This window comes from Balaenoptera ricei, chromosome 7 (genome assembly GCF_028023285.1).
Source record: "Balaenoptera ricei isolate mBalRic1 chromosome 7, mBalRic1.hap2, whole genome shotgun sequence".
Classification (NCBI taxonomy): domain Eukaryota; kingdom Metazoa; phylum Chordata; class Mammalia; order Artiodactyla; family Balaenopteridae; genus Balaenoptera; species Balaenoptera ricei.
The window spans coordinates 116,519,416-116,532,427 of NC_082645.1; the positions used below are offsets into that span (position 1 = coordinate 116,519,416).

Here is a 13,012-nt window from a genome sequence, read left to right on the forward strand (position 1 = left end):
AATGAGGATGCTGCAAGTGGACAGTGAAGGGAGGCATCCTTCTCTCTCCATAAAGACCTGGTGGCCGTCTCCTCTGGTTCCGCAGAGTGTACAGCTACTCTGTGTCTGGGAGACGGGCTGTAGTGTGAGCGGTAACGTGGATGCCAGAGGCCAAGGCCGTTAGCCGCACGGAGATGCTCTTTGCAGGGAAACCCCGTGGCCTCGCCAGCCCCCAACCACTTCTTGCCCTTCCTGAAGGGCCTGCAGATGGACCCATGCAGGGGTCAGAGGCCCAGCAGTGTGGGCCCCTGGTCGGGATGTAGGGTAGAAAGTCCCATCCCCCAGCCTAGATACGGGGGCTTTGGGGTTTATAAAGGAAAGGGGACATCCAAGTTTTTAGGCTGGTATAGTGACTTGAAAAAAAAAAGGGGGGTCTTTTCAGTGCCTCCACCCCCTAATACAATGAGGTTCTCACCTGCTCTGTCTTGACAGTCTTTGGGGTCCTGCGGGCCATCTGATGATACCCCGAGGTCCTGGGACCCGAGAGCAGCGTGGCGGACGCGTCCAAACTCCGCGTGATGGGTGGACGGCGGCCTCTGAGTCCTGAGCATTCTCCCCCATCCCCGCATTTTCTCATCTTCTCAAGATCTAAATCTTTTGTCACATTTAAATATATATTTCCTCGGTCGTTGCTGCCTTTTTCGTAGTGTTCATCGATCTCACTGGAGTTTTTGCTTTTGCCTTTGTGGTTTCATACGTTGCTTGTGCGCTTAGGTCTGTCTCTACCTCGAGAGTTACACCTGCCGGCTTTTCTCTTTGCTTCTGGTTGATTTCCTTCCGTGCCTCCCTCTCCCTCCCTCTCCCTCCCTCTGGGCTTTCTGTACATCTGGAATTCGTTTAACCGTGGAAGCCCCAAGGGGAAACCATGTTCTGAAGACCGACCAGCTGCCCCGGCATCTCAGGGGATAATTCTTGCCCTCTGGTGACGCTCCTTGTAATTGCATGTGAATCATTTACACAGCTGAGGGTCTGTTCTGGGCTGTCTGTTCCGGCGAGGACAGTGATTTAGGGAAGGTATCCAGGATGAAATTTCCTCCTGTTTCACAGTCTGGCCAGGTGCAGCGTTCCTGTAAAGCTCGGAGCAGCTCTGTTACTGCCGTCCAGAACATCGAGGTGGCGGGGGGCTGCCATGCGGTGGTGGTACCTTCAGTTCCACCATCCGTCACCATCCTTGTTTAAGGAATCTGTCACAGACATGGCCTCCATGGTTACTTGTTAGTAACCGCCTCCTAAATGACCAGCAAGTGGGGAGGAAACCCCACTGCTGGGAAGGCATCGGGAATACATCTTTTGGGTTCAGCTGATAAGATTATTCTGTTGAGCCAACACTGCCCGTCTCTGCAGCAGAAGTAACAGCAGGTGAGGGAAGACGGTGCAGCATCGGGGAGAAACAAGCAAAAAAAGCCCTTGTGGCAGGCTGGGCTCCCAGAAGCCAACGGTGACACAGGTCACCATGCAGGTTTACTGTGACACCCTCTTGGGGTCGGCCCCCTTGGAAGGGACCGGGGGTTGGGGGCAGAGGGAAGCCCTTGGAGACCCCACAGACACTCCGGCCCTGGGACTGCACTTCCCACTTGTCCGGGTTGGGAGAGGGGTGGCGGGCATCCTTTTGCCCCTTCGTAGGTAGCTGCCCCAGGACGGGGCCGTGACCCGGGGGGAGGAGTGCCTCTTTCCAGGAGGCAGTTCTAGGAAGCCGGCCACACTCCCAGCAGCCGGGATGCAAAGGGGTCCCGGTGCCCCATCCCAGCGATCCACCGCCGTCCTCACCTTCCCAATAAATGCACTTTAGAACATAATCTGCTCTTGGCGTGGAAGAGTCTTGGAGGGAAGAGGTGGAAATGAGTTCTTCAGCTGAATGAGACTCTGAATCTCAGTCACGTTTCCCCCTTTTGTCTGGTAGCATCTTCCTGCTCTGGACAGAAGGCCGGGTCCTGGGACTGGTCCTCTTGACGTCAGAGAGCTGGGCCCTGTTGCAGGTGAGTGCTGCAGACGGGGCATCTGATGAGCAGCCGGGGCATCTGATGAGCAGCCGGACCGGGGCCTGCCGCAGGGAGGCGGCTGTGTCGGGACCGAGAGGCACAGACCCGTGTCGGGAGACGGGCCCCACGTGCCTGCAGAGCCTCTCGGGAGGGAGAGGTCGCTTCCCCATGACCTTTCTCGGCCTTTCGCGGCTCTGCAGCCCTGTCTTCACATCCTCGTCAGCTCTCCGTGTCCCCACGTGGGAAGGTCAGATGTCGCCAGTGTGCCTGGCACGGGCGAGTTCCCAGAACAGCCCCTGGTTTCTGTTTACCTTCACGACGTCCCTCTCTGTGGCCACCAATGGAATGTTCTCGCTCTCCCCAGAAACCAGCCGGGTAGCTTGTCCTCCTCCCCGACAGCACAGCCGGGGGACTGAGCCCAGGTTGGCTGTCCTGTGTGTTTACACAAAGGAGTTATTCTTAAAACCTAAGAGGTTCTGAGTTTCCCGAACAATGGGCACCAGTGACGAGGTGCGACGCGTTTGGCTGTGTGGGTCTGGGAGAGGTTAGTCCTGGGAAGGAGGAGTACGATGGCAGAAAATGTTAACAGGAAGCATTAGCCCGTGTTCGGGAGGAAGAACGGGAGGCATCCGGCAACTCCCGGCAGAAGGGAGAGTAAAGGATGGCCGGGTAGAATGTTCTCGGATATTTTCTCGGCTGTTCTTGATCTTTATTCCTGCGGCTGGCAATACTAGTAGGAAAAACCATCATTTGTAAAATCAGTTGAGTAAGATCATCTACAGAATATGGTGCAGGCTTCATGTGTTTAAAAAAAATGAGACTTTCCTCTCCAGGTGAAAGGAGTGGGTATAATTTAAAGGGGTCATTTGCAGACCCGGGGTGAAGAGGGGAGTTGAGACGGAACAGCTCAGAGGCTGCTTCCTTTCAGGGTCAGGTTTGAATAATAAAAGCCGTTCCAAATAAAGTGCCTGAATTAGTGAAGGTTATTCTTTACATCATGTGCGCCTCCTGTTCACCTGGGGGAAGATGATTGGCTTTGGTTCAACTTTCTTCCCTCCCCACCTTTTATATCACATTTCTTTGTTTTCCAGTATCAGCCTGTGCTTTAGAACGGAAAGAATGTTTGGGGATGTTTGCAGGTTATGACCCGGGGGCTTTTAATGGTGAGTGAGGAATTCAGGAGTGTTCTGGTCCCAGGGTTAATCCTCACCCCACTGAGGTCTTAGAGACTTAAAATATTTCTGCCCAGGAAGCAGCCATCAGCAAGCCCTGGAGGCTGTGGTCTGTTTGGGTTGCAGTGAAGCCCAGTGAAAGGCACCCACATTCCTTGCATTCTTTTGGACTGGCATTGGCCTGAATGCTGGGGTTTCTGAAGTCCAGCAAGCAAGTACGCAGCTGGGTTCTTTTCTGTAGATAAACGTGATAGATGCCAGCGGTGGTGCGGCAGGGCTCCCCGCCTGACCCCCACAGGATCCCACCTCTGCGTTTGAATTGGGGGTCTGGTGCAGACCCCCTCCTGAGCAAAGCAGAAAAGGAGGTCAATGGGGGCCCCGCCTAGGACCCCTCTCTGGCTCTGGCACTTCCCTGGGTGTCATTTATGTGGTTTGCTTTGTCCGGCACTGAGCCAGGATCCCTGGGGCAGCAGGACCTCTGGGAAGAGGAAACAGGAGGTTGAGACGGAGCCTTCCATCTCAAGGTGACCTGAAGCAGTGCCCGCTGTTCTCATCTTGTCATTAGGGGTTCCTGGGAGTCTGGAGGATCACCTCTGCTTGCCTTGGAGATGACAGACGGGCCCTGTGCGGAACTTAGGGGAGTGGGCATGTGTCTCCCAGCATTTAAAGAGACCACCCACACTGGCTGTGGCCAAAATGGGATCTTGACATCTGGCCAATTTTTGTGGCTTTTTTTCCTCCAGAAACATAAATGCAGTGTTTCCTCTTTGCTTCTTAATATTCAAGATCTGATTTGTCTCAAGTTCATTGTGAGGCAGAGCTTCCCAGGGTTTTGCTGGTGCCTAATTTTGTGATTTGAATGTAATTCCACCTCTGTTATCACTGTCAGGAATAGTGTATTGAAGGGCTGGTGGATGCTGCTATTCAAGGTGATGGACCAGGTGAGGGGGCAGGAAAGATGCCTGGCTCCAGTTCCCTTCACTTCAAGACCCCTGTGAAGGACCGGTGTAACGGCAAATAGCAGCTTGGCCCGACAGCTCCTTGGGGGGTGTGCCAGCCAAGGAGGAGCCCTGTGGGGAGACGGAGGTCAAGGCTGGTTCCCATGGTCCTGCCAGTGGCCGTGGAAGCGGGAGCTCCAGCCTCCGCTCACCCTCCTCTGTCGTATCTCCTCCAGCCCAGGAACACTCCATACGTCCTGCCCATTTTACAGACAAGAAGTGAGGCTCAGAGAGTGCCTCATTCAAGTTCAAGTTCAGAGAGTTATTAATAAGCCTGTTTGTGTGCCCCAAGCCATCCTTCCTTATTGGGAGGACACATGAGCTACGTGGGCCAGTATCCCCGAGTCCCACTCCGGCCAGTAGCTATCAACTGTGAGTCACAAACGTGAGCCACGTAGGTAATCTTTAGAGTAAAAATAAACAGATGGAATTAAAGTTTCTCTCTTAGAACTGTAAATTTACTTAAAACAGGATGCAGTTAGGAAGTGAGCTGGATGATCTCAAAGGCTGGTGCTGTCCAGCTGCCTGGACTTGTCCGCTCTTCCTGTCGGGGAACTCTGGCCAGGCACCGCCTGGACCACGTGTACAGTCACTGACAAATTCTTGCTCTGCAGGGGTTACTTTTCAGACTGGGGATCTCCACATTTTCTGACTGTGTGAGTTTGTTTTGTTTTTCTGATGTGAAATTCACATAGCATTCAATTAACCATTTAAAAGGGTACAGATTGATTGGCATTTAGTGCATTCACAGTGTTGTGTGACCACCACCTATCTCTGGTCTCAAAACATTTTCATCACCCCAGAAGAAGACCGCCCTCCCCATTAAGTAACTACTACCATTGCCCCCTGTCCCCATGCCCTGGCCACCACTAATTGGTTTACTTTTGAGGTTTGAATTGGGGGCAATGTATGTAAGGGAGATCCTGGCTTTCAGGTGGCCTCAGGACAGAGCAACCAAGGCTGGCATCCCAGGCCTGCAGGGCCCCTCTGGAGGTGAGGTCTGACGTCACAGTGGTCACAGTGGTCGGCAGGTGATGCACTGGGGGGATGGGGACCCGGCCACGCATCGCCTGAATGTAAGGCGGTGCTCAGCGTCTTTCAAAACCTCTGTATGAATAAGCCTCACGTAAGCGCTGCCTCATTAAATAAAGGCTGCAGTTGACTGTGAGTGAGGTCAGGTGCCACGGAGTGAAGCCTGGAGATTGCGGGCGGGTGAGAAACCCACGTGCTCCCCCAGAAACGGCATCTGCATCCTTACAGGCCTTGTGTTTTAGTCTCATCACCAGCCTGCCTTTTCACCCTTCTTAAAGCAGGCGTGCCATGAGGACCGCTGAGACATTTTTAACATACTTGAGGCTCTGGAGATAAAAGAGGTGAGTCAAAGAAATATTCCACCGTTGTTTATTTTCCAGAGCCTTCCATCTCGCTGAAACCTGCTTAGACTACAAAGAATTTCCCAATCTAATCAGAAAACCCCAGTTTCCCTATCTCTGGCTGGAGTTTTCCCCTTTTGTTCATTATTTAAAGTTGACTGGGCCGATTGCAATTTAGGAAGGACAGAGTGACTGTATTTCATTCTTGGGTCAGAAAAATGTCTATGCAGAGAGCTTATCGTGTTGGTCTTTTCCAAGCAGAGACAAATTTCAGTTAGGAGCCCATAAGCATTTTGCATAAATTAATTTCCTTGGTCCTCGGTTTCCTCATCTGTAAAGATGGAGCCAGTCTCAGAAGGTTCTCAGAGATAAAAAGGAATCGAATATGCACTCAAACTTGCTCAAGAGAAAAAGTGGGAGGATTGTTGGAAAGATCCAGAGATCAAGCCTCCAGATCACAGAAGACCTGGGAACTGGGATTTGAGACGTGAAACTGCTCTTCAAGAATCGAATTGCATGTTCCCCTGTCACCCGGCCTCTGCTGCTCAGCCAGCGTGCACCTGGCCTAGGAATGGCCACCAGCCAAGGCCCAGCAGTCCTGCGTAGGATGTGCCCCTGGGCCGCTTTTGACTTTCTCAGCTCCCTGCTCTTAGAAGTGGGTTGGGCCCCACTGACCCTTTTGAGCTGGTCCTCAATTGCTGGGTCGGCAGGCAGACAGTGGATTGGTTCACCTATACGTGGTATCTGCGGCTGACCCATCGGAGGGGCGGGGCCATGGGGTGTCCAGCCTGGGGGTGTGCCTGGGCCGGGCAGTGAAACTCCCAGGAGAATGAGGAGGCGTCTCGAGGGCTCAGTAGTTGCAGCACGCGGGCTTAGTTGCCCCTGTCAACCACCCGCACAACATCTCTGATTTTCAGGTCTGAATCAGAGCAAGCCCAGGTCGGCTACAATCCAAAGGTGATTTTCATAAGCCAGGTCCTTCCCATTCTGTAAAGGAGCAAATATCATTGGGACTGAACAAAAAGCAACAGAAATAATAACCAGATAAAGGAAAGAAGAGTTTCATATGGGCTTGGGCTGAATAATACTCTTGGTCAAGGGCAGACCTTCAGGCCCTCAGTCAGACCCAACACAGGCTTATCTCCCGGTCACCTTATCTCCAAGCCAGTCTTAGGCCTTCCTCCAAGTCAGGGGTTTCGAGGGCAAAAATCATTTGAGGACTCTGATAAGGGCTATGGGCTTTCCCTTTAGAAAATCAGCTATACCTGTAAAGTTGTACCTATCATTTTGGGGTCTTGAGGACCCTCTAAATGGACCGACAGCTAGAGGTCCATAAGCCTCATGGGGACACACCTGTTACTGATAAAGATTGTGTTCAATGGGCCAAGGCCCAGACCATTGGGCTCCATCAGAGGACACCCCAGGGATCTCTAGATTTCCAGCGGACTTAATGTAACTTGAGAACCGGGCCTCCATCTGCTTGGGCATAAATATTGGTCACGAGGCAGGCTTGCATATGTCGCTAGGAAATAGTTTGCCCTCCTTGGGGATGCTAAGTTTTGGTAGACATTCTTCAGGGTACCACTCACGAGTGGGCTTCAGAGTGAATCTCACTGAGCTCCGGTTGATGGGGTCCTGGCCACAGGGTGTGGCCTGGACTCTGAAACAAGCCTGTCCGCATGCAAATCTCAGGCACTAAAGCTGTGTGGCTCTGCCCACCGGCCCTCAGTGGTGCCTTAGTTTGCTGTTCTGCAGAATGGGGATGGGGGCTGCAGTTAGGGGAGGGCGGTGCCTTCACAGTTCGCTCCCACATCGTGGTGGAGTAGTGGATCTGGTGTAATGAAGCTGAACCCACGGGGTGGGGACGAGGGCCTGCAGGCTGGGAGGCCTGAGTCTCTGCATCCAGGTGGCTCCAGGCCCCCATCCTGTCCTCCCGCAGCTTGCTTTGGCTGCCCCAGTCTGTTCCCATTTCTGCTTAGCGAGTTTGAGTTGCGTGTTTAGAGTCCTAAACCCGCCCCACCCCCACCCCCCTCCCGCCCTCAGATTCCCCGCACCTGTCCCTACTGGGGATGCCTTGCTCTAGTGGGACCACAGTGCCTGGGGGCTCTGGGTCAGCATCCTTGACCAGCGGCTGCCTCCTGGCCGTAACTGGGGTGCAGTTCGCCTTGATTCCTCCTGTTACGGCTTCTTCCCTTGGCTGGACCAGCCTCCCTCCTGACTAAATGTAGGGGGTTTTTTCTCCATCCTTTAGTAGTTTACCCTGATTATAACAAAAATATATCTCAACGTATACAATTTTTTAAGTAAAGGTATCTTTTCAGACTGTTCTCCGCGCGCACACACATTTTAGCCTGAATTGGGTTTCTGATGGGCACATTTTCAGGTGTCCCAATGTGGTGATACTTAGTATAGTCACGAAGTTGTACCACCACCACCTCTAGTTCCAAAGCCTTTTACCAACCCAACAGGAGACCTGGGAGCAGCCACGGGGCGTCCCTCCCCTCCCCAGCTACTGGCAGCCACTGACCTGCTTTCTGTCTCTCTTGATTTGCCTCTTCTTGGTATTTCTTATAAGCGGAACTGTACAATACGTGACTTTTTGTGACTGTCTTCTTCCATTTATCGTAGTGTGTTCAAGGTTCACCCACATTGCAGCATGTGTCAGAATGTCCTTCCTTTTCGCACTGGGTGATATTCACTGTATGGAGGGACCACGCTGTGTGGGTCCACTCATCCGTCACTGGATGCTCGGCTTGTTTCTGCCTTTGGGCTGTTGTGAATAGTGCTCCTAGGATTCATCACACTGTGATGTTCTGACTTAATTTTAAGAGCCATCTTCTCTCATCTCCAAGTTCTTGTCGAGACCCCTAGTTCTAGACTCCAGCTCCCTGCCCCCACCAGCCCTGTCCCTCCGCCTGCACGCCTGTCCCTGGTATCTTACAGATCTCCAAGAGCCAGGGCTTGCCCTGGACTTGAAGTCACCCTTAGGTGTGGACTGGCTTGGGTCACTGTCGTGCGGTGGCCGGTCTGGTGCTGTCCCCTGTGGATTCAGCCATCCGTGAGCTAACACGGCAGTGCCGGGAAGTGCTGCTTACTGAGTGAGGGGCGTCAACAGCAGGCCCAGGCCAGGCGTCTCTCCAGGTGTGGCCCCTCGGTCGCCTGCATCAGGACCGCAGGGAGGCTTGTTGCGAGAAAGCAGCCCCCTGCGCGTTGTCTGCCTTGGGGCTGCCCCTCGTGCTCTTTCCACACCTGCGGGGGGGTGCGGGGTTGGCCCGGGGGTTCATCTGAAATCAGTGCATCAGGTGGGCTCCCTTGCCTCCAGTAGAAAGGCCGGGGGGTGAGGAGGTCGGGGGAAGGTTGGAGCAGCCCTTCCCTGTGTCCCCAGATTCCAGTACCTTCCTCGCCCTCCACCACCCCGCTGCTGTCGCTACCCCAGGGCATTCCTGCAACCTCCCACCTTGCTGTCATTGTACCTTTACTAAACTCGACTCAAATGATGCTAATCTGAGTGACGGCTCAGCCTGTCTGTCCCTACCCAGTGAGAACCTCAAGGTGGGCCCAGGAACCTGTGTCCTGCGAGGGAGGGGTTTTGACCTCCGGGTGGGTGGGCAGCAGGCGGAGCCCCTGCAGCTGTCCAGCTCCAGCCCTCTGGCTCCGACCCTAATCCTGTCCTGGGCTGGCCGAGCGGGGGCACCCGAGAAAGCTGCCCTCTCTGTACTGGGAAGCCGTGCTGGGAGCCTGCTGTCTCTTCCTGCGGGGGGTGCGAAACAGAGAAAGGACGGCATGTGGGAGTGGGGCTCAGGCTCGCCCCCCCATCTCTTCCTGCTTTGTTCCCATAGGGAGCTGCTGCTCTGTTTCCTTTCTTTTTTCTTTTCCTTTGGGCCTGGGCATGTTCAGAAAACCTCATAAGGGCTACTTGCTGCTTCGGGGGTATCATACCTGACATTCCTAGGTTTTGATAAAGAATAGATCAACCGGAAACCTCTGGCGTAGCATTTTTACGGGAAACAAAGTATATTCTTTTTCGTTTTTAATGATTTGTAAGTGTAATACAAAAGCCTTCCAGAAAGGAAACCAGCCGGACGGAGGCAGCCAGGACCACCGCATGCTCAGAACCATGGGTGTCACTCTGAGATGCCGCCCGGGGCTGCCGGCCTGGATTTCTGCTGGGCCCGTGTCCCCAGGAGGGCGTGAGCCTGTCCGAGGATGCGAGTGTTGGCCTGTGCTGCCGCAGGCCTCCAGCGCCACCCCTCTGTCCCATGGCCCTGCTCGTGGACGCAGAGGGGCCGAGACAGGAGATGGTGGAGGAGGGCGCCGGGGGGTCGGGCAGTGACAGCAGCGAATTGTCCACGTGGGATCCAGGTAGGATGAAGGTGTGGGGTCCACGCGGTATCTGTGTGTCCTAGGACAAGTTGCTTCTCCACATCTGCTTCGTTATCTCTACTCACCGGATCCGCTTTAGAGATTTAAATTAGTTGGTAAAGCCTGTAGCACAGGGCCTGGCCCAAGATAAAGGGTGTTATCTTCCTAGTTAGGATTCAAACGATTTCTGTTTTTGTAGGGTCAGGGTGGGCTCCTACCTGAGAAATTGAGTAGGGGGTCCAGATGGCAGGCAGTTTGAAGGACGTGGGTGTCCAGGTGAGGCATGGGTAGTGCCCCAAAGAAGGCACGGAGGGGATGGGGAGGGGAGCCGGCCAGAGAGCAGGCGACGCCCGGAGTAGGGGCCAGTGGGGTGTGGCCTCAGGACCAAGTGGACCAAATCCTGCATGCAGCCTGCTTTTGTAAATAAGGTTTTATTGGGACCCAGCCATGCACACTCACTGTCTGTGGCCGTCTTTGCCTTTCAGAGGCAGAGCTGAGTGGCTGGAGTTGAGGCCAAGTGGCCCACGAAGCCCGTGATCTTCCCTGTCTGGCCCTTTCCGGCAGTGGTGTCCCCAGGGGACATTGGCAGCGTCTGGAGACATTTTTGCTCGTCACAGCTGAGGTTGGGGGCAGCTACTGGCATCGAGGGGGTGGAGGCAGGTGTGCTGCTGGCCATCTGCAGTGCACAGGACGGGTCCCACAGCGAAACATGATCCGGCCCCAAATGTCAGTAGTGCCAACGTTGAGAAACGATGCTTTCCAGAAAAAAAATTTCTGTTTCTACTAGAGAACGGACTGGTTCGGGGGAGGTGGGCGGTGCTTTTGTTGGAATGAGGATGCAGGAAATGGGGCAGGCTCGGGTGGGGGAAGATGAGCCAGGCATGCTGGCCCTGAGGTCGCCATCCTGAGGGCGTGTGGGAGGTGCTGCAGAGACGAGGTGGTGCCATCCCCGCCCTGTTCCCTGGGGTGGCTATGCCCCCTAAGGAGAACGCTCCAGGGGACAAAAGCAGAAGGGCAAGGATGGACGCGGGACAGCAGAGACTAGGTGGTGCCATCCCCGCCCTGTTCCCTGGGGTGGCTATGGCCCCCTAAGGAGAACGCTCCAGGGGACAAAAGCAGAAGGGCAAGGATGGACGCGGGACATTGGACACTTGAAGGCAGACAGAGGAGGGGAAATCTCGGAAGGAAGGGGGAAGGACCAGCCATGCAGGTGCCGGGAAGACACCTGCAAGACAGGCTTCAAAGACCAGCTCAGAGAGGAAGGAGAGAGCCGTCACCCTGGGAGGCCATGGAGAGGTCAGTAGTTAGAAAGCCGCCCGGTGAGACGCATGCAGGAAAACGCCCTCAGGACCTGGGGCTCCGGTGGCCTCATCACCAACCCCAGTGGGAACAGTGTGTCCAAGGCTTGGGGCAGGAGCCGCTTTGGGGGAGGTGAGGGGAGGAGAGCAGCAGCCCGGGGGCCGTGGGGAGCCAGGGAGGATATTTGTAAGCAGAAAGACACCAGCATCAGCCAGCAAGGAGCCCTGGGCTCGAGCCAGCTGCTGGTTCTGTAGGAAAGGGAGCCCCGGTGCCGCCCGGGGCTCTGGTCCAAGCCGAGGCTCTGGGTGACAGAGGGCACAGCCTTCCTGCGGACCAGGAGGAGGAGGAAGGATGGGGCAGGGGGTGGCAGCAGGGAGAAGATGCCGCTAAGAATCCGCTAGACGGCTGGGTATGAATGGTGACAAAACAAAGCAGAGGATGGGAATGGTTGAGGAGGAGCCCCTTTCTACGGTGGGTAATTTTTTTCTTCCCCTGATCCTTTTTCTTACTCCCTGTATAAAATAATCATTCTCGGGCACTTTTTAGTTGGAGGCGAAAGGAAAGCTTCTCCGACTGCCCTCTGGCACCAGGTCACACTTTCTCCCTGGCCAAGCGCCTCTCCTGTGTCACCCTCAGAACTGGAAGGAAATTAGCTGATTATCAAAAGGCCAGGGACCTGGGTTCCAGGGCCTCTGGTGAACTCACCCTCCCCGCAGGAAACCTGTCGGGTCGGTTGGATTCCATTTCATCTCTGCCTGGTACAGACTTGTAGCAGAGGCTCTGCAGAAAAACAGGGAGTGATTTCACGCCAGGTTTGTTAATTTATGCATTGATTACAAAAACAGAACAAAACCACGGAGCAGACACTTAAGACTATCCGGCTAGCTCTGTCCAGCAGCCCAGCTTGGGGGTCCTGCTCTGGTCTCCAGGAGCCGGGCTGCTGTTGGCCCAGCGGGCAGGGGAGGAGCAGCTGGTGGTCTCGGAATGGTCTAGAAAGGAGCTGCTCCGACCCCGCCGTCTTTGTGCTGGGCTCACACCAGCCTCGGGCTGACGCAGCAGGCCCTGCGGCCACCCAGCTGGGAAACCTTGGACCAGTGACCCAGCTTCTCTGCACCTCGGTTTTCTCGACTGTTCGTTGGAGGGAATGATCAACCGTCTGTGTCATGGGGTGGCTGTGACATGTAAACCAGTGGGCACAGAAGCACTTAGAATAGTGCCTGACACACGACCAGCAAATGCTGTGAGGGTAGGGCGGGGCGACAGGCACCCTCGTTTTATTGCACTTCGCAGATACTTTTTTTTTTTTTTTTTTTTTAACAAATTGAAGGTTTTTGGCGACTGCGCATCGAGCAGGTCTGTTGGCGTCCTTTTTCCAGCAAGAGTTCCTCACTTTGTGTCTCTGAGTCACATTTCAGTAATTCTTCAACTATTTCAAACTTTTTTTTTATTTTTACTTTTTAAAATAAATACTTATTTAACTATTTCACATAATAACTTATTTTTGTCCTGGGGATCCATGATCAGTGATCTTTGATGTGACTATGGCAAAAAGACGATTCACTGAAGGCTCAGATGATGGTTAACATTTTTTAGCAATAAAGTATTTTTTAATAAAGGCCTGCACATTTTTTTATTTTTTAATTTACTTTTATTTTTTAATAAATGTATTTATTCTATTTATTTTATTTTTGGCTGCGTTGGGTCTTCGTGGCTGCGCGCGGGCTTTCCCTAGTTGCGGCGAGCGGGGGCTACTGTTTGTTGCAGTGTGTGGGCTTCTCATTGCGTTGGCT

General features: G+C 53.9%; 1 protein-coding gene across 2 annotated transcripts in view; it reads left to right on the forward strand.

The window, feature by feature from the left end:
• SH3BP4 (SH3 domain binding protein 4) overlaps positions 1 to 13,012 on the forward strand; it is a 91,848-nt gene that overhangs the window by 35,624 nt on the left and 43,212 nt on the right. Inside the window, exon 2 of one of the 2 annotated variants that reach the window (XM_059928977.1) lies at positions 1,940 to 2,015. The exons of the other annotated variant lie outside the window; for it this stretch is intronic. The gene's annotated coding sequence lies outside the window, so the exon portion shown is untranslated. The remainder of the gene's footprint in view (positions 1 to 1,939; positions 2,016 to 13,012) is intronic. 2 annotated transcript variants of the gene reach the window in all.